The sequence below is a fragment of the Triticum urartu genome, chromosome 6 (assembly GCF_003073215.2).
Source record: "Triticum urartu cultivar G1812 chromosome 6, Tu2.1, whole genome shotgun sequence".
Lineage (NCBI taxonomy): Eukaryota > Viridiplantae > Streptophyta > Magnoliopsida > Poales > Poaceae > Triticum > Triticum urartu.
In genome coordinates, this window is record NC_053027.1 from 559,182,246 (window position 1) to 559,201,754 (window position 19,509).

The 19,509-nt window shown below is 45.0% G+C and overlaps 1 long non-coding RNA gene across 1 annotated transcript; it reads right to left on the minus strand.

Annotated features, from left to right (window-relative positions):
- Positions 1–76: 76 nt before the first annotated feature.
- Positions 77–6,828, minus strand: LOC125512989. The gene is made up of 5 exons (XR_007285630.1): positions 6,557–6,828; positions 4,174–4,263; positions 1,618–1,750; positions 910–1,064; positions 77–799 (listed from the first exon to the last, which is right to left on the minus strand). It is a non-coding gene; the product is annotated as an uncharacterized LOC125512989 (long non-coding RNA).
- Positions 6,829–19,509: the final 12,681 nt, after the last annotated feature.

Below are 19,509 nucleotides of genomic sequence, written 5' to 3' on the forward strand. Positions count from 1 at the left end.
TGTTTGATTTGCTTTGTGCTGTGCTAATTATCTACTATCTGCCATAATTTTTATGTGTGGTTTGCTTGTTTCTCATCTTTCTTGCTTCAACTACTACTTCAAAGCAATGCATGAATGTCAAAAAACATCTTGTCTTATTTACAAGCTTACAGCTTAGCGTAGCTTCATTTCTAGCCTAGCCTAGCTTAGCCAAATTTTACTAAAGCCACACGGACAGGAAACGAAAAAATTGGTCAACAACAATTGAACAAACTTTAATCAAAAGCATTCAATCTCTCATCTCAAAAAGGGTACATTTTCAGGAACATTACTGCTACAGGAGGTGTATCTCACCATTCACCAATACAACAAATCTCCAATAATCAACAAGACAAATTAAACATCCAAACCGAGACGAAAGCACAAAACATAAATCCATTGTATTTGCAACATCCGGTCCTGGTCGTCAAGGTTTAGCAGTTGTAAACAACCAAATCGAGACCCACGTCGAAGCCAAATCCACATGGGTTAAATCTTAATCAAACAAGGCCTAAATGCCTGTTATGATCTCAGATAGTTGCAATGCAGCAAACTCTCCTCTCCATGTTGAAGCCAAAGCTTCTCCTTTCCTCTAAGCTATCTTCTGCCACGTAACCTAACCAAACCACACTTCTCAAAGACAACCAGGTGTTTGCTAATGTAAGCCGCTGGAGATGTTCACTCCAAAGTCCAAACCTGGCCATTGGCAAATCGGTTCAGATTTAGCACAAATATCCAACCTCTCCGATAGGTATTGCCAAACAAGCTCTAAAGAAGTCATCTGCAGTGAAATGGTGCAAAGAACATATTACCCAACAGAGGGATGGAACAGCACATCGCATACTTGCAACACGGATAGATGAAAAAAAAGGTGTGCCAACAAAAGATTACCAGTCAGAATGGTAAGGAGCGCCTTGGAAGAAAAATAATATATCTTCCCATCTCTCATTGTGTAACCACGGTACAATTAATGCAGAAATAGCTTTGTTGGACACATTTGGCACTGTACGATCATCCTTGTAGCCATCATATTGCCCAAGGAGTACCTAGTCATGCTTTGTAGAGTTAACTAGTTGCATAATATGACAGTGTAATATGAAAGTGTAAAACGAATTTAATTCTAAGCAACAAGAATCATACTTAGTTACCACACCAAAAGTCCAAAGGTGGATTTTATAGTAAGTAGGAATACTACTAGAAGCATAAAAGGCGCAACCTTTTTTCTGATTGCTTTTAAAAAATCTTCTATGTTGTTATTAGCTAATAGCGAGCCTCATACTTTTGTAATGCTGCATAAATATTGCCACCAATGATGCTAAGGAGTTTCTAAGAATTTAACAACAGAAATGGTTCAACGTGAGAACTATGTCATACCAGCTTGGTACAATCAGGTCAACAGACAACCGCAAACTATCTTTACAAAGTCTGGTAAAATATAACAATATTGTAAAATAAATAACATCAAGGGCCCTCTAACTTAAACCTAGTAGGTTGAAAACTGCCGCCTCTTAGAAAAAATTGAATCAAATATACATGTAAACTTAAATCTAGGAAGTTGGCTAGCAGACTGGAATTTATAGACTTGTACCAATATTCAACCTGAAAGCACCCACAATTCCAGAAGAAGATTAATGGGAAGATAAACAATGATGCACTTTAGTCATAGATGCAACAGACTGGTGCCAACTACCAGAGGATGATAAAATCACTGATCTCTAGCATCATCTTGGACCTGAATTAGGAAAGCACATAATTAGAGAAAGGAGATACTGATGGGATGGTGTTTTGCTACAACCGCAAGGGTTAACGATGGTACAATAATGATCACCCATATATGGCATCATATAGTTATTGCATATTGTATGTAGTTTGCACCTCAATGTGTACATACATAACACACTTTGGGGTTTCAGTAAATATAGAAATTGATCTCTCTTTTAATTGATAAATTAAAGGTGTTAGCAGGAATAGTAAACACAATTTTCTGTCAAAAGAATTAAGTCCAAAGATATTTTAGAAGAATAGTAAAGGATTATATACGTTTCACAAGGGCAAAGAAACAATATAAGTAGTGGAAATAGCAACAATTACACCTGCTCAAAATGGCTAGTGTGCACACTATTGCTCCTCATCCGGATGCAGTATTGGTTTACTCTTATGAAGGAGCTCATAATTCTCTTTGTTAAGCAAGTATCACAAAACCTAGATGCTTCCAGATCTATAGCATAGGGAAAATCAAGTACATATACTGCAACAGTAGCAGCTATCTCAACATGCTACCCATCACACAATAACAAACAAATATTTATCTAAGAGATATGTATGTATGAGAAAGACAAAATCAAATATCAATGGTAAACAAAAAAAGGCCGCTAAGGAAATCACTTAGGTTTGAAGGAACTGTTGTTGTTTGAAAACCCATGTGAAGCGTGCTCTACAGAAAAGGAGTAAATAGCATAAAACTACTACTTTACAGGCTAGGGTTCTAAAAAACTACCAGTTTTTAATTTTTCGCTGATAACTACCAAGTCAGGGGTTGGCTGTTTCAAAAAACCCTAATCATAGAATGCTTTAAAATTAATCATGATTATGACAGTTGGGACCCGCATGTAAGAGAACCGTTTGTTTGACCGTTACCTTACATGTAGGGCCCATATGTCAGTATTTTTGTAAGTTCTTTAAAAAAGCAATGAGGTCCCTGTAACTTTTTTAAAAAAGCAATCGGGTCCCTGGCTGTTTTCTAAAAAAGCAATCGGGTCCCTGGCTGTTTTCTAAAAAAGCAATCGGGTCCCTGACTGCTCTCTGAGGAACGGCGCAGGCAGCTCGCCGGCGGCCTGGTCGCGGCCAAGCGAAAGAAGGCGGCGCGGCCGCCGCGTTCCTTGTCGCGAAGGCGGGGTTCTCTAGTCGTTCCTCGTCGCGAAGGCCGCCGCTAGGAACGAGTGTTCCTCGTTTCGCGACGGGCTAGGTGGAGGAGCTCCTTGCCGACAACCGCCGCTGCTCCTGGGCCATTGCGCGGCGCTGGAGGCGGCCAGAGCCTTTGTCCATGGTGCGGCTGGCGGGGGCCCTTGCTCCTCGCGCGTTCCTGGCCATGGCGCGCGGCTCGCGATGGCCCGAGCACCTGACCATGGCGCAGCTGGAGGCGGCCCTTGCTCCTCGGCGCGCTCCCGGCCATGGCGCGCGGCTCGCGACGGCCTGAGCCCCTGGCCAAGGTGCGGCCCGTGCTCCTGCGATGCGGCTGCTCCTCCGCGCGGCGTTCTTCCTTGCCGTCGGTGGGTGGTGGTTGTAGGGGAGAGGAAGAAGAAAGAGACAGAAGGAGAGAAGAGAAGATAAGAGGAACAAGAGGCAACTTACATGTGGGTCCCACATGTAAGTTAACTGTCAAACAAAACGGTCAAACAAACGGATTGTTTAGGAGTGGGCCCGATCTGTCATAAAACGGTTTAAATCGCTAGGAACGAGTGTTTAGGGTTTTTTGAAACAGTCAACCCCTGACTTGGTAGTTATCAGCGAAAAATTAAAAACCGGTAGTTTTTTGGAACCCTAGCCTGTAAAGTAGTAGTTTTATGCTATTTACTCACAGAAAAGGCATTATGCAACCAGTGCAACAATGACTCAATCTGTCCAGCACTCATGGTGGCACCTATCATATTAGATATCCCACACTAAAGGTGCCAGATTTAGGGAAAGCTGTATATACGTTTGCTCAACTATCTATAAGCCGCCACAGTACGAAATTGGAAAACCTGGCTAGATTCAGATGTATTTTCTAGTAACCAAAACTAAGAGCACTTCCATTGATAAGCTAATCCACTAACCAAATCAATAAACAAAAAATAAGCGTATACCAGCACCTAGAAGACACTCATGTGCGAATGTGCAATGTTATGAACAATAGAAAGCAACCAAGAGTCGCTAATTTATTTTATGCTTCATGTCATCAGTTTCCACATATTCTCTTTGCATTTCTTGTAAGTTTATGAGCATGTTTATATTCTAAACTCATGTAAAGCAACATAGCACTCCTTTAGTAAAATCATATTTATCAATGGACCACCTTAGATTTACTATTACAGTGTTGTATTTGGTATCCATCCAACAACGAATACAAGGAAATATATATCTGCATCTGTGTCTGAAAGTTCAAGTAACACTGACCTGAAAACGCTTACAACAACCTGAACACACTTGATCCGTTGATCGTACAATGCTCCATTTCACACAACCATGTTGATAATAGTTGGCAACCTAAAAATTAAAGAAGCTTTCATCACACAAATACACAATGAATACATCGACACAAATACCATTGTCTTGAATAGATCCTCCTAGAACACATAAAGCTTTCCACCATATAGACAAGAAAACCTTGCCTACACAGAAGGGATACTAGCTAAGCCTATTCTAGGTACACTCCAAGCTGCAATACAAACTCTATCATACATGTTATGTTCCCAGTTTTAATGCATAAAGAATGATGGTCAATAAGCACATATTGTTGTAAAAACCATATCCCAATACCAAAGAATAGTAACAATTATTATCATGTAAATTTGTCTCTTGTGTACTCTTTTGCAATTTATAGCTGATAATTGTATAACAGAAATAAAATCTGGAAAATCTAGCGGTGCCGAGGCTATATGAAGTCACAGAAAAAGGTCAGAATAATCCAGAAAATCTCAAAGAAGATGAGGCTGTAGATGTACTGGAGGTGCAATCAGTTATCAGTAGCATGAAAATAGAGAGGGGTGCATTGAATCTGACGGTGGTTGATGCCATCTCTCTTTTGTAAGCGAGAGAATGCAAAAACTTTTTCCCCTCTGTTTTGATGCAACATTAATTAAGAGAAACACTTAAAAGAAAGGAGGTTCAGGTTATTTTTGTATGAATAATTCTTTGTTACACGCAAGAAATTCCCATGCTGGTATATTTGGTCAATACGTGCAGTTTAGTCCAAAAATGAAAAGTTGATGCTACAAATCTAAATAAAACAAATCAAAATGAAAAATGTTGTAATAAAACCGGGAAGATCCTAACCCATCCTTATTTATCTCTCCAACCAAACACATCCTACCTAAGTCATTACCAAAAATCTGTAAGCCTAGATATTCGTAAATTTATTTTAGATTGGTAGATCACTGTAATATCACAACAGCAACAATAAGGAATTAAAAAGCACTAACTTACGTATTAACCAAGAGGTAAATTATCAATAATGTTTGGATATTTGACGCTAGTTTAAGGCAGCTTATCAGTACTGTTATGATATTTAACACTGTTTAAAGCAACTTATTAGTGCTATAGGATACTAAACACAGGTTTAAGACAACCATTTGTTAGCATATTGGCAGTAAAAAAGAAGTATTGGTAGGATATTTAACAGCAATGCAAGGCAACTTATTGCTGTTATTAGGATCTTTAACACTGCTGTAAGGCAGCCTTATAACTTAACAAGTGTTAATAGTATAAATATACTTATCACAAGATAAAAAATTGCAAAACCTATCAAAAAAATTACAGTCTTGTCTACAGTTCACATTGCGGTGTTGCAACAATGTAATACTAATTCTGATGTCATTCTTTCAGCACAAGGGAAGGGAGTTACTACTATCTCATTCGATACTTGGTCAGCCTGGTTGCAAGGAGCAATTGGTAACCTGAACAAAGATAAGCTCCAAGCTTTCCGCGTCTAATGACAGGGTGGAGGAGGAACTAGCAGCCTACCTTCTCTCCCCGGGCTCGGTGTACTTGACAGCCGACGTCACGCACACGGCGGGCGATGCAGGAAATGCCGGATCCGATATTCCGCGCCTTCGTAGCAGTCGTTTCCGCCGACCGGCAGCAATTCCAGCAAAGAAAAAATGACCACCGCCAGCGGGTTCAACCCCGGAGTGCTCAGGCGGGAGGGGGAGGAACAGGAACAGCAGAAGTGGAGGTGGGAGGAGAGGACGTGCTTATCGCGCGCGCTACCAGTTGACTTGTTTAATAGTGGAGGAAACAAATTAAAGCGTAGATAGTGATTTAATTATCACGCGCGCTAGCTGGATCATGCCCAAGCTGCCCCCACAAAATGATTTATCCACAATGGCGACCAAGTCTCTACCTCACAACCATCAAAGTGATGAACCAGGCCATCGAAATATGTGTTGTTCATTCGAGAACCGCAAAATAGATCAGCATGATTAATCTCTACAGAGAATCACTCTTCCATTGGTCCTGTCAGTGATTTTTTTTTAAATTTGTCACATATAATTAACAGAGAATGGTCTTGCACACATACATATATCATGTGTTTCCAAATTAACATGTCTCCAGTATCAATATCAGTGTCATATCAGCCATACATTCAGAGTTTTTTGTTCAAACTCTGAAGCAAAAGACGATATACCAAAACCAGGCAATAGCAGGACAAACCCTAGGAGTACAATCCAACCACATAACCAGTTAATAGCACAGATTGGACCAAAGATCAAATATTCCCAGAGATTGGGGAAGGATTTGGGCAAAGATTCAGAGAGAGGATCAGGGTTAGGGTTCGTACCGTACACTGGTGGGGGATCACCGGGGGTTCGCCGTTGTGGAGCCATCCGCGCCAAGTACCCGCAGCACGGTTGCCTGCTTCTGGCGGCCTCCACCGGCCGCCTGCTTTCGGCGACCTCTGCCGTCCGCCACCGCTGCAGTTGCATCTGAGTCGTGCGTGTGCGGGAGAAGCAGAGTAGCAAGGGCGAGGCTGTTTTCCAACGTGGCTCTTTAATTTGATGTGGCGAATGTCAAAAGTGCCACGGCTGGAGGCCAGACTTTGCTCCGGCGAGCTTAGGACCGGCGGTGGGGGGTATTGCAATGTATCCAACGAGGCTTTAGAAAGAAGTAGGACTCAAATGTTCGTTTTCATAGTTTTATTAGGACTAAAGTGGCACACCTCGAATAGCTTTAGGGCCGGTGGTGGATTTACCTCAAACATGTATGTATGAAAAAAAAATCAAATATCGATGGATAAACAAAAATAGAGCCGATGAGGAAATCACTTACTAAAGTTAGTATAAAGTTGGATCATCTATTTTAAAACGGAGGGGATAGGTTTGAAACAACTGTTGTTGTCTAAAACCCATGTGCATGCTCCTTGATGGCGCAAGATGTCTCTCCAACTTGTTAATCGTCCCGATCCCGTGGCGGAGCTTCCAGTTAAGGTTTGTGCTTACTTACACTTGTTGATTGTGGACGCTTTTGAGTTTTGCCGTGCCCTCGGTATACATGCCAGTGCGGTGCGTTAGGCTGCTTGCAAAATTTTGATATTGTGATCCCTTACGACAGCCCACATCTATGAGTAGAAGTGTCTTGAGGGATCAACGAAAATTGAAGGGGTAACTCTTCGTTTTGACAACTTTTTTGAGCAATGTATTCAGATGGGAAACCCCTTCCTCGTGACCGTTCAAAATATTTTTGCAGCGTGCTCTACAGAAGAGGCATCATGCAACCATGTGCAACAATGAATCAATCTGTCCAACACTCATAGGATAGGTGCCACCATGAGGGGTTTTGAGGAGCCTGATTGTAGACGCTCTAACTCCTTAGAGCATCTCCAACACCGACCCACAAATTTCCTCCTGCACCCGTTGTCCGCGGGCATGGGGATTCAGTTCGCGGTCACGGATGTGAGAGACGATCATCCAAAGTTGCCTGCATACATCTAGCATCCTTGGTTTTTTTAGAAGTCCACACGCTCAAATAGCCGCATACATAGAGTTCAGATGTTCAAATAGCAGCATACATAGAGTACAAATGTTCAAATAGCCGCATGCAGCAGTAGTTCAAATTTAAAAAGAAAAATAAATATTACATTCCAATATTGTTGTCCCCTTTAACCGACCATAGATACTCAATCAGATCTCCCTTCAATTGTGCGTGAGTTGGTCGATGCCAAATTTTTTTATGGAATAAACTCTTAAATGTGGCCGCATTCTGGTCTAGAAATTCGGTAGGATCACCTATGTTTTCAAATTCTAGAGCTGCGACAGCGCCCTCACCCTCATCATTGACGATCAAGTTGTGTATGATCACACAACATGTCATCAACTTCCATAAGGTCTCCAGATCCATTGTTTAGCATGTTCACAAACAACTGCAAAACGACCTTGCAAAACTTCAAATGCTCTCTCGACATCCTTTCTAGCTGCTTCTTGTCTTTGGCAAAGTGAGACTTTTTCTGGCCAACTGGGTAGAGATGGTGCTAACAAAGGTAGCACATGGAGGATACATATCGTAAACCATATAGTACCCATGTTTTGTACTCATGTTCATTGACAATATAGTGGCAAGGAGAAACTTTTCCTTCAGTTAGTCTCGCAAACAATGATGAACGCTGCAGCACATTGATGTCATTGTGAGACCCAGGCATGCCAATTAAAGCGTCCCAAATCCAAAGATCATGTGATGCAACTGCTTCAAGAATGATCATGGGCTTGTTAACCTGATCCTGATATTGCCCTTGTAAAGCCTTCGGACAGTTTTTCCATTTCCAATACATGCAGTCAGAGATCCAGGAAAAACTGGGCACCCTCTTGCTTCTGAGATTACCAAGAACCTCTCAGTGTCTGCCACAGTTGGTTCTCTCAGGTACTGAGGTCCAAACACGTCGACTATAGTATCTCTGCATGTGCTCTCAAACATCCATAGGTACTCGTCCCATAAATCAGTGGTCGTGCCATATGCAAGCATCCGGAGTGCGGCCGTGTACTTTTGGTTACCAAAGAACCCAATCGTTCCAACGACGTCCTTCTTCAAAGCGAAATAGTTATCATAGGACCGGACGCCATGGTACAAATGATGAAAGACAGTCTTGCACGTTTGAAAACGCAAGCGAAAATGGTCAGCGGAGAGTGCACCACGGGCAAAGTAGTCGTCCATCAGTGTCAAATGGCCGTGTGCCCTGTTGCGGTTGAGCACTTGATGAACCTTGATCGATCCCTTGAAACTGAGAACATGCCCCTGCGCACGCTCCACGTCTTCAATTACTGATCGCATCATCGCAGCCTCATATGTGTAGTCCTCCTCGAACGAGCCGTCGGACGAGCCGTCGGACGACTCAATATAGTGCCCGTGTGTGTACTCCAAATCTGTGTAGTCCTCCTCGTCGGGCGAGCTGTTGGACGACTCGACATAGCGCTTGTTTGTGTACTCTAAATTGGAATCCATTGCTTGAAAGAAGAAGGAATGATTTTTTCAGCTCTGGCAATTCATTGAACAGTTGCCGGGCATGGTGAGCATAGCAGTAGCAGATTGTACCTGGCGGGTCGGTCGGAGGAGAGGGGTTGAAGGACGACGAAGGAGAAGTGGGGTGGATCCCGGATGGATCGCTGGAGGTGACGGAGACATAGAGTTCCGGCAGGGGTGTGGCGTGGCGGCCAGGGTGGTGGAGCGGTAGCGAAGGCAAGAGAGAAAGAACGGAGGGGAGAAAATAGGGAGGATGGAGTCACGGGGGCCGTGAAGGGTTTTAGGTGAGCCAGGTGTGTCGAAGGCCTATGTGGCTGTTGTCCGGACTCCCACAAAGCCCCCATATTTGTGTCGGATTTACCGAAAAAAATACATCAGGACCGCTTGACGGAACAATACAGTCCGGTATTGGATGTCAAACCGTGTCTGGACCGCATGGTATTGCGGACGATTCGAGGATCCCCTTTGCGAGAGTTGCTAATTAACTCGCACAGGTTGCTGCCTCGTGAGTTTTCACGCACGGTTTCTTCGCTTGTCGCCTCCACTCTCCTGCTAGTTTGCTGAGGTTGGTGCCTTGTGAGTTGTGAGGACGAGGTTGTGGCATGCAACACATAACGATAGTTGGAGCACAACAAATGGCTTCCGGACAACGGGAGCAAGCATGGCTAGCCACAAGTAGCGCCCGAGCCGTTGCCGGCCATGGCCGCGTTGTCTTCGGTCAGAGCTCACCATGCCAATCTTGGGACTGCACCGGTGGCAGACGACACAGCCGAATCTGCGTATGCTGCTCCATCCAATTAGGATGCACGAGTAACTGCACGCTATGACCCTACAATATATGGACTGGAAAACGACTTTTGAATGGAGATTTGATTCTTTTGTTTCCTGTATACGTATACTACGGCTCACCACTGGAACAGAGTGTATCCGGTTCAACATGGTCGCGAGGTACTGGAAGGTTCTTCTTGAGCGGTGCGTGCTGTCGCGGCGAGGTTCGTCCCTGCGTGAGCGGCGGGCACATGTGCGACTAACTTTATCGCGGGCGCGCCTTGAACTCCGTCGCCGGCAGGCTAGGGGTGCAGACGCCGGGTGCAGCCAGTTTCCATGGTCGAGCGTGGAGAAACCGTGTGATGGTTTGTGGCGCAAAACATGATTGTGATGTGCTTTTTACGTTGAGCTGGTAATCAAGAAGATGCATTATTTTTCAAAGAAAGAGAATCAATCAATCAGGATCAAGCTTCCGGCGAGAAAACGGTGGTAGTAACAACCACACATTCGAAAGATGGTTAATAAACTATTTAGTGCTATGACTGGTGAAAAGGAAAAAAGACTTTTGCAAAGAGAATCGCTACCACGGAGTACCCCAGAAGCAACAGCGAGTGGCTGTGCCTCCGTCTGGGCCGGAGCAGGGCATTGGCATGTTGAGCGCTGTGATTGGCGCAGCCGTCCGTGGTGTATGGTACGCTGCTACGGAGGAGACGCCCCACCCCAGGGCAAGGACCTGGACCGGACCGCAGTTACCAAACTGGTGATTGCTAGCATCAGAGATGCTCCTGCTTCTTTTGACGGCAGTCTGTCCCTTGCCACTTCCGAAGATGGGGTCGTGCTTGCTCCCTCTGTTTTGTTTTTGGGATGACGCTCGAGATTCACCTCTGACCAACACAGCTGGGTGCCCTTCCCTCAAAAAGAATAAAAAAAGCTGGGTGCCCTTCCCTCAAAAAGAAAAAGAAAAAGCTGGGTGCCCAATCACGTCCATGGACCCCGATATCTCTTGGGAGATGAAGCACCACATGAATCAATCAGAGGACCTGGATCACTGAAAATGCATCTTAAGGTTCCATCCACTTCCAGTGCCTGTCCAATCCTAACTCCCCTCCCCGCGTGCTCCCTCCTCGGCGACAACCAAACCCTAGCCATGGGTTTCTTCAACGGCTCCGGCAAGAGCAAGGGGAAGTTCACCCCCGACGCTTCCTCCTCCTTCGCCGCCGCCTACCCACCCCGCCAGGCAGCGCCTGCACATTCCGGTGCACCAGGCGCGGTGGCACTGGCTGTACAGGCAACCAGTGCCGTACCCAGACGTCACGCTGCCGCACGATTGGCATTTGGATCCGCAGCGGATCCCGGTGCCGTGATTGCAGCGGGCGCACATCTAGGAGGTGCGCAGGCGGCGGGAGCTCCTCACGCCGGAGCAGCGTCGGATGCTGGCGTACGCGCCAAACTCCCCTAATTGGGAGGTGTGGTTTGCTCTCGAGCATGAGGAGTAACGCCGCCGCGTCTAGGAGCACCACAACAACCCTCCGCCGTCCCCCATTGTCAAGCTTGAGGAGGAGCTGGCTGCGTACCTGGAGGCACTAGAGGCGGCCATGCAGACCTCCATCGAGGAGGAGCGGCGCAAGGCGGAGGCGGACAACCAGACGAGGCGAGCGGAGGCCCTCGTCCTCTCTGCGGCCGGTGATTGCGTGGTGCCACCGTCGCCGTCGAGGCTCACCCCCTACACCTAAGGCCGAGCCGCCGCCGACGGAGTCGACTGAGCACTACATCTTGACCGGCGAGCTGTGCGAGTGGGTCAGCGCCCCCTGCGTCTGGCTTGGCGCGGCGCCAGCGCAAGAGGCCGCGTACCTTGAACATTGGAGGCAGCGCGCGCTGATGGAGGAGCGCCGACGGCGAGCGGCGCATGCAAAGGGAGTGCAAGGAGGAGAAGCGCCGCCAGAAGGACAAGGAGGAGCGTCGTGCCAGCGCCGGAGCAGCCCAGTCGGCGGTGCAGCAGGGCGACGTGGCCAGGGCCTGTGAGGCGGTATTCCCGTGGGCTAGCCTGGCGCCGGAGCTGGTCAACCTCACGAACGTTGGTTTGAACGACAAGGATGTCTAGAACAGCGTGCATGACGACGTGGATTTTTTAATTTTATGTTTAATTAATGTGTAATGTAAATGTAGACTTTGATCAGCGACTGACCGATTTTAATATTTAATTAAGTTTAAGTTTAAACGTGATTGCTTTTTTTTAAGTTCATGTTTAAAAAATATAGGTCGGATCAGCGTTGGATGCACGCGCCGACCTAAAAAGCTCGTGTCCGTTCAGCCGACGCAAACAAGCTCGTGTCCATTCAGCCGACGCAAAGGAACAAAAGATAGACAAAACAGGCGTCCGGGTCGACGGGCTAGAGTTGCTCTTACCGTTGTTAAGTTTAAATTAAATTAACCAACCGGGCCATCTTGTAGCTGTGTGTTGGCATGCAACAAGGAATGTGATTGGTTCAACATGGTGGTCTGTTGACGCCCACCGGACGGACCGACCGACAGACACGAGCGCCCACCTCTGCCACTGGCGGGTAGCTGTTCCTTTCTCTGCTCCTCTATCTACATTTATCTGACTCCTCTTTCACCAACAGGGAACAGCACAACTTGCTTCAAAAAAAAAATTGGTTCAGAAAACAGCACAACTTGGTCTGGTCCATCAAGTTGGTCTGACCATGACCCAGTCCGCTGCGAGGCCAGACTACCTTTCTGCTAGGCGCCACCAGATCGGCTCCGGTGCCCGCGCCCTCCCTTCGGCAGCAGCAGCGGCGCATCGGACACCGCAAATCATCTCATCAGACTGCCGTCGCCGATATACGTACAACTACTATAGTAGAGGAAATGGAACCGGTGGCATCGATTATGGCGCAGAGCCTTCTCCAATTCAGGCAGATAGTGTATCAAGTTAGCATATAGACCTGACATGCACATTCTTCAGTTCAACATGGACGTACAATTCCCTTCCTTTTGCCAGATTTGATTAATTCCTTTTTCAATATATACTGATAGATAATTAAGTGAAGTGATTGTGCTCCAACTTTGTAATAAGATGTTTCGTAAAGGGCAGAAAGCACTGTTGTAAACTGAGAAGAACGGACACCTGCCCTCTATGATTTGCACACCGTAAAGAACAGAGATCAGCCGGAACAAGGATAGATAATAATAGAGATGTAGGAAGATGTTCGTGTATTCATGTCGAAGAAGCAGATACTGCACTTTACCAGCTGCTCTTCTCTTTCCTTCACCCTACATTTTCTTTTCTTGGCTATGACTGTAAACTGAAAGTGCCGTTGCTAACTACCCAAAGCCAGCCATGTTTAAAGAATCGATGCAGGCTTAACACACAACCAAAGCCAGCCATGTTTAAGCAGCCATATTTGGATGCCTGTTGGAAAATGTGGGCCGACCAGAACTAATCTGGTTGCCTGATCAAAGAAAGAACTAATCTGGTTGCTGCATATTTTCGTATGCTTTATTTTTTTTGTACATTACGGCAGGCGATGCGCATTGTGGGACATTGTGTGGGCCGATTATAGATCAAGCCCTGGGATATTGTGGGAGGCGATGCGCACCTAAGGAACGTGGCTACTTCTTCCGTCCGTGAATAAGTGTACTTCTAGCTTTTGTCCTAAGTCAAAGTTTTAAAATTTTGACCAACTATATACAAAAGAGTAGTAACATATATGACATCAAATTGATATATTATGAAAGTACATTTCAAAACGGATCTAGTGATACTAATGTAGTGTCATAAATGCTGCTACTTTTCCCTATAAAGTAAGTCAAAGTTTTAAAACTTTGACGTAAGATAAAAGCTAGAAGTACACTTATTCACGGACGGAGGGAGTACTAGAGAAGAGACGAGGAGTGGACAAATTTCGTGTTTTGACCCTTTTGTTGAACTTTAATGAGATCTGACCCCTGTTCGATTTTGTTTTGAAATCTAACCCTTTTTTCTACCGCCAGAGGGCTCGGCGGTAGGATTACATAGCCTACTGCCAAGGGGCTCGGCGGTAGGAAACTAATCCATGTCAGCAGCCCAAACGGCCGCTGTCCCCCTCCGTCCCACCCTACCGCCGCTGGTCCTGGCGGTAGGTAGGGTGATCCTACCGTCGAGGACCCTGGCGGTAGGGTTTGGGCAGTTATAAGCCGCGGGCCGCCCTCCCCGCCCCCTTATCCCCCCACTCAGCCGCCCGAAGAACAAAGTTCTTCTTCCTCTCGCCTCCTCTCTCATCTCTTCCACTCCCCCCCCCGTCGGATCTTCTTCCCCGAAACGACAAAAGTAAGCTCCTACAATCCCTCCAATTCGTTTGAGTCAAATAGTTTCCGATTCGTTGCATTATTGGATTCAAATTACTCTCTTTCTGAACTAGATTAATTTTTTTTAACCATATGATTGATTTAGGTTGATTCTAGATGTTATATTGTGTTAGATATGAACTCTAGTCACTAGTTGGTATGGTAGTGTGAAGATGAACCCTAGTTCATATTTTTTAAGGATTTTTTTATATGATGCATGTTGGAGGAATCTGTTGTGATATGATGATGCAGTTTGATATGCTATGATGCAAGTAGTGGATGTAGTTGGAGGAAAAAAGTTGAACCCTCATATGCTTATTAAAGGATTGAACTCATATTTATTTGTAGTCTAGGAATGATTTAGTTTGAGTCATTTTTTGTAGCCTAGGAATGATTTAAATCTTAATATGCTTATTGAAAGATTAACTCATATTTCCTAGGTTTAGATTTTTTTGGAGGTGATGAACCTTTGTGTGATGCATCCATATGTTTAGGTACGGAACCATGAAGCAAGCACCGCCCGCTCCTGCCACTCCTCTCCAGCACATCCCGTCCGCCATGCCGCTCCTGTACGTGTACGAGTCCTTCCCTGAGCTGTTGCAGTCGGTGGGATCTGTCTCAGACGAGGTCCTAGAGGCGACGAGGGCAATGCGGTGGCAGGAGAGGGAAAAACGGATCCTCGGTGATGTAAAAGTGTTGGTCGCAGAGCGTGAAGGAGTGGAAGAGTGTGAAGGCAGAGATGGAGGCAGATCCAACTTTCTCCCATGTCCGTCGGGAAGGGTGCATTGAAGCTGCCAAGCAGCACGCCGACTGGGAGTTGCGCAATTTGGACCGCAGAATCTATTTCGAGAGCAATGCGGAGGAAAGAGCCAGGATTCCGCCCCCAAGTGCATCGGCGTTCGAGATCATCAACTGGGGAAGGGCGGAGGGAAGAACTCCAGCGGGCAAGGCGAGGTGGGAGTGCTTGGTAGATCGGATGCCAACTAGCGTTCCGCCTCTGCCTGAACCGGTGGACCCGCTGCCGTTTCTGTCTCCACGGCCAGGGCTAACATACGAGGAGCTCTGAAGATGTCTGCACGCTCTCTAAACTTGTCTGAAGAACTTGTTGAACCGTTTGCGAAACTACTTGCGTTAGTTGGTGTTGCCAAACTATGTGGACAAGTTTGCTATTTGCTATTTGTAAAACTATGTGTAACCATTTGATATTTTCTATGTGGAACCTTTATTAATATGTGAGCTCATATTTTGCTATTTGTGAAACTACTCAAGTGTGATACATGTTATATTGTGTGAGCTCTGCATATTTAAGGTTCTTAAATATATATTCTTGTTACAGCATATTTGTGAAACTGTATTATTTCCTGTGATAAAACTTTACAAAAGAAACAATCACTAAAACTTGCAAAATCCCAAAAGCACAGGACCCTACCGCAACCCCCTGGCGGTAGGATATCACAACCTACCGCCAGGGATCTGTGGTTTTCAGTTATGGCAAGTTTGCAACGCAAAACCCCCAGGACCCTACCGCCAGGGTGCTCGACAGTAGGGTCCAATAACCTACCGCCAAGACCTGTGGCGGTAGGGTGGTGCGCTGGCCGTTAGGAAACAACTGTGGGCCGTCTATGCCACCGTCAGTACCTCTGGCGGTTGGTTGCCTGACCTTACTGCCGAGCCATGTGACAGTAGCAAAAGGGTCAGATTTAAAAAAATGAATCGGGGGTCAGATCTCGATTTTTTTTGACTAAAGGGTCAAAACACGAAATTTTGCCACGAGGAGTAGATGGCGGCGCGTGAGGAGCCCGCAGTGCACCAGACGCCCAAACATGACCTACCCCATTAGTTGATCGCCGCATCCATTGCGCTTTCACCTCTTCACGTGTCTTGAGCAAGGCTTTAATCTCAGGCGCAACGTTTTGGCTCTTGGGTGCAGATGCACCCAAGGGTGAATAGTAAATTAGTTTAAAATAGTAAAAAGATCTGTTTTTTTATGCTACTCATGTGCTTGAAGTTCATGGCAAATTTTAAGGAGTTTGAACATTTCAGTAGCTCTCAGTAAAAAACATAAATTTTAAGGTTGTAAGGAAGCTTACTATTCACGTACTACTTTGACTGATTTTGTGTTTTTTTTCATGAGCTCCTCGTATGTTCGAACAAGCTGAAATTTGACAAGAACATCACACAATGAAACAACTTCCACCAAAAAAATAGATTTTTTTGAATTTACTATTCACCGGGTGCAAATGAGCCCGAGCACTGAATCTAATATCTTTTTAATCTCTTGAATTATAAGACCCGGAGCACAAAGATTTCTCTCCTGGTCGTTCAACATTAGCAACACAGCCGTGCTATCCACCTCAACCACCAGCTTCCGGACATCCGTCTCCATTGCCAGCTGCACTGCCCTGTGGCAGGCTAAAATTTCTACAAGCTCGGGCTGCAAGGTGGAGGGAGTAAATGGAACGCTCCTCGCTCCAACACGGGAGGCGCCATAGTGGTCGCGAATGACGAGGCCACCCCCACCCTTAGAGCAACTCCAACACGCCAACGTAAGTTGTCTGTGTGTGTTTGTTTGGGTTGAAACTGACACAAATCGTGGCTCAACGCACCGACCCAAACGGACAAACTTCCTTTTTTTGTCTGCGCGCAATCCATTTCAGCCCAAATTTGAGCCCGTGTGCGATGTCTGCCCTTGTCCTCTCCTGGCCCGCTAGTCGGTGGCACATTGGTCATTCCCCCTCTCCCCCCATCTGCAGCCAACACTCGGCTAGCCCCACTCACCCCGCCTCCCCCTCGCTGCCAGAACCAAGCTCCGGCCGATTAGAGGCTGCCCAGGCCGCCCCAACTAGAGGCTTTTCCGGTATTCTTGGTAGTATAGATTGTATGCATTGAAAGTGGAAGAATTGTCCATCTGCTTGGCAGAAGCAGTATAGGGGGTAAGTGAAAGCTTGCGCTATCATACTAGAGGCCGTGGCTTCACTAGATCTCTGGATTTGACACTCTTTTTTCGGCATGGTCGGTTCTCACAATGACATCAACGCGCTCTAGCATTCTCCGGTATTTGAAAGGCTTGCAGAAGGCAACTGCCCAGAGGTCAAGGTTAAAGTTTCCTCTATACGCGTTGTTACCAAAATTATTCCTACCAAAAAAATTCACATCCATAGATTCATTATTATTCTCAATCAAAGTAGACAAAGGCATATCATTAGGATCAGAAGAAACACTCTTAGTAGCAAATAATTTCATAAGTTCATCCATCTTTCCACTCAAAACATTAATTTCTTCTATTGCATGCACTTTTTTATTAGTATATCTTTCAGTGTGCCATTGAAAATAATTAACCATAATATTATCTAGGAGTTTAGTAGCTTCTCCTAAAGTGATTTCCATAAAAGTGCCTCCCGCGGCCGAATCTAAAAGATTTCTAGAAGCAAAATTCAATCCGGCATAAATTTTTTGTATAATCATCCACAAATTCAAACCATGAGTAGGGCAATTACGTATCATTAATTTCATCCTCTCCCAAGCTTGTGCAACATGTTCATGATCAAGTTGCTTAAAATTCATAATATCAATTCTAAGAGAGATGATCTTAGTGGGAGGAAAATACTTAGAGATAAAAGCATCATTGCACTTGTTCCAAGAATCAATACTATTTTTAGGCAAAGACGAAAACCAATCTTTAGCACGATCTCTAAGCGAAAAAGGAAATAGCTTCAATTTAACAATATCATTATCAATATCTTTCTTCTTTTGCATATCACACAAATCAACGAAGCTATTTAGATGAGTAGCGGCATCTTCACTAGGAAGGCCGGCGAATTGATCTTTCATGACAAGATTCAACAAAGTAGTATTGATTTCACAAGATTCAGTATTGGTAAGAGGAGCAATCAGAGTGCTAAGGAAATCATTATTGTTGGTATTGGTAAAGTCACACAATTTGGTATTATGTTGAGCCATCGTGACAAACAAGCAATCCAACACACGAGCAAACAAAAAGCGAGCGAGAAAAAGGCAAACGGAAAAGAGAGGGCGAATAAAACGGCAAGGGTGAAGTGAGGGAAAGGAAAACGAGAGGAAAATGGCAAATAATGTAATGCGGGAGATAAGGGATTATGATGGGTACTTGGTATGTTGACTTTTGCGTAGACTCCCCGGCAACGGCGCCAGAAATTCTTCTTGCTACCTCTTGACCACTGCGTTGGATTTCCTTGAAGAGGAAATGATGATGCAGCAAAGTAGCGTAAGTATTTCCCTCAGTTTTTGAGAACCAAGGTATCAATCCAGTAGGAGGCTACGCGTGAGTCCCTCGTACCTGCACAAAACAAATAACTCCTCACAACCAACGCGATAAGGGGTTGTCAATCCCTTCACGGTCACTTACGAGAGTGAGATCTGATAGAGATGATAGATAATATTTTTGGTATTTTTGTGATAAAGATGCAAGGTATAATAAAAGCAAAGTAAAAAGCAAAGGAAATAATAAAGTGTTGGAAGATTAATATGATGGAGATAGACCCGGGGGCCATAGATTTCACTAGTGGCTTCTCTCAAGAGCATAAGTATTTTACAGTGGGTGAACGAATTACTGTTGAGCAATTGACAGAACTAAGCATAGTTATGAGAATATCTAGGTATGATCATGTATATAGGCATCACGTCCGATACAAGTAGACCGACTCCTGCCTGCATCTACTACTATTACTCCACTCATCGACCGCTATCTAGCATGCATCTAGAGTATTAAGTTCATGAAAACAGAGTAACGCCTTAAGCAAGATGACATGATGTAGAGGGATAAATTCATGCAATATGATAAAAACCCCATCTTGTTATCCTCGATGGCAACAATACAATACGTGCCTTGCTGCCCCTGCTGTCACTGGGAAAGGACACCGCAAGATTGAACCCAAAGCTAAGCACTTCTCCCATTGCAAGAAAAATCAATCTAGTAGGCCAAACCAAACTGATAATTCAAAGAGACTTGCAAAGATAACCAATCATACATCAAAGAATTCAGAAAAGATTCAAATATTGTTCATAGATAATATTGATCATAAACCCACAATTCATCGGTCTCAACGAACACACCGCAAAAAGAAGATTACATCAAATAGATCTCCACGAGAGAGAGGGAGAACATTGTATTGAGATCCAAAAAGAGAGAAGAAGCCATCTAGCTACTAACTA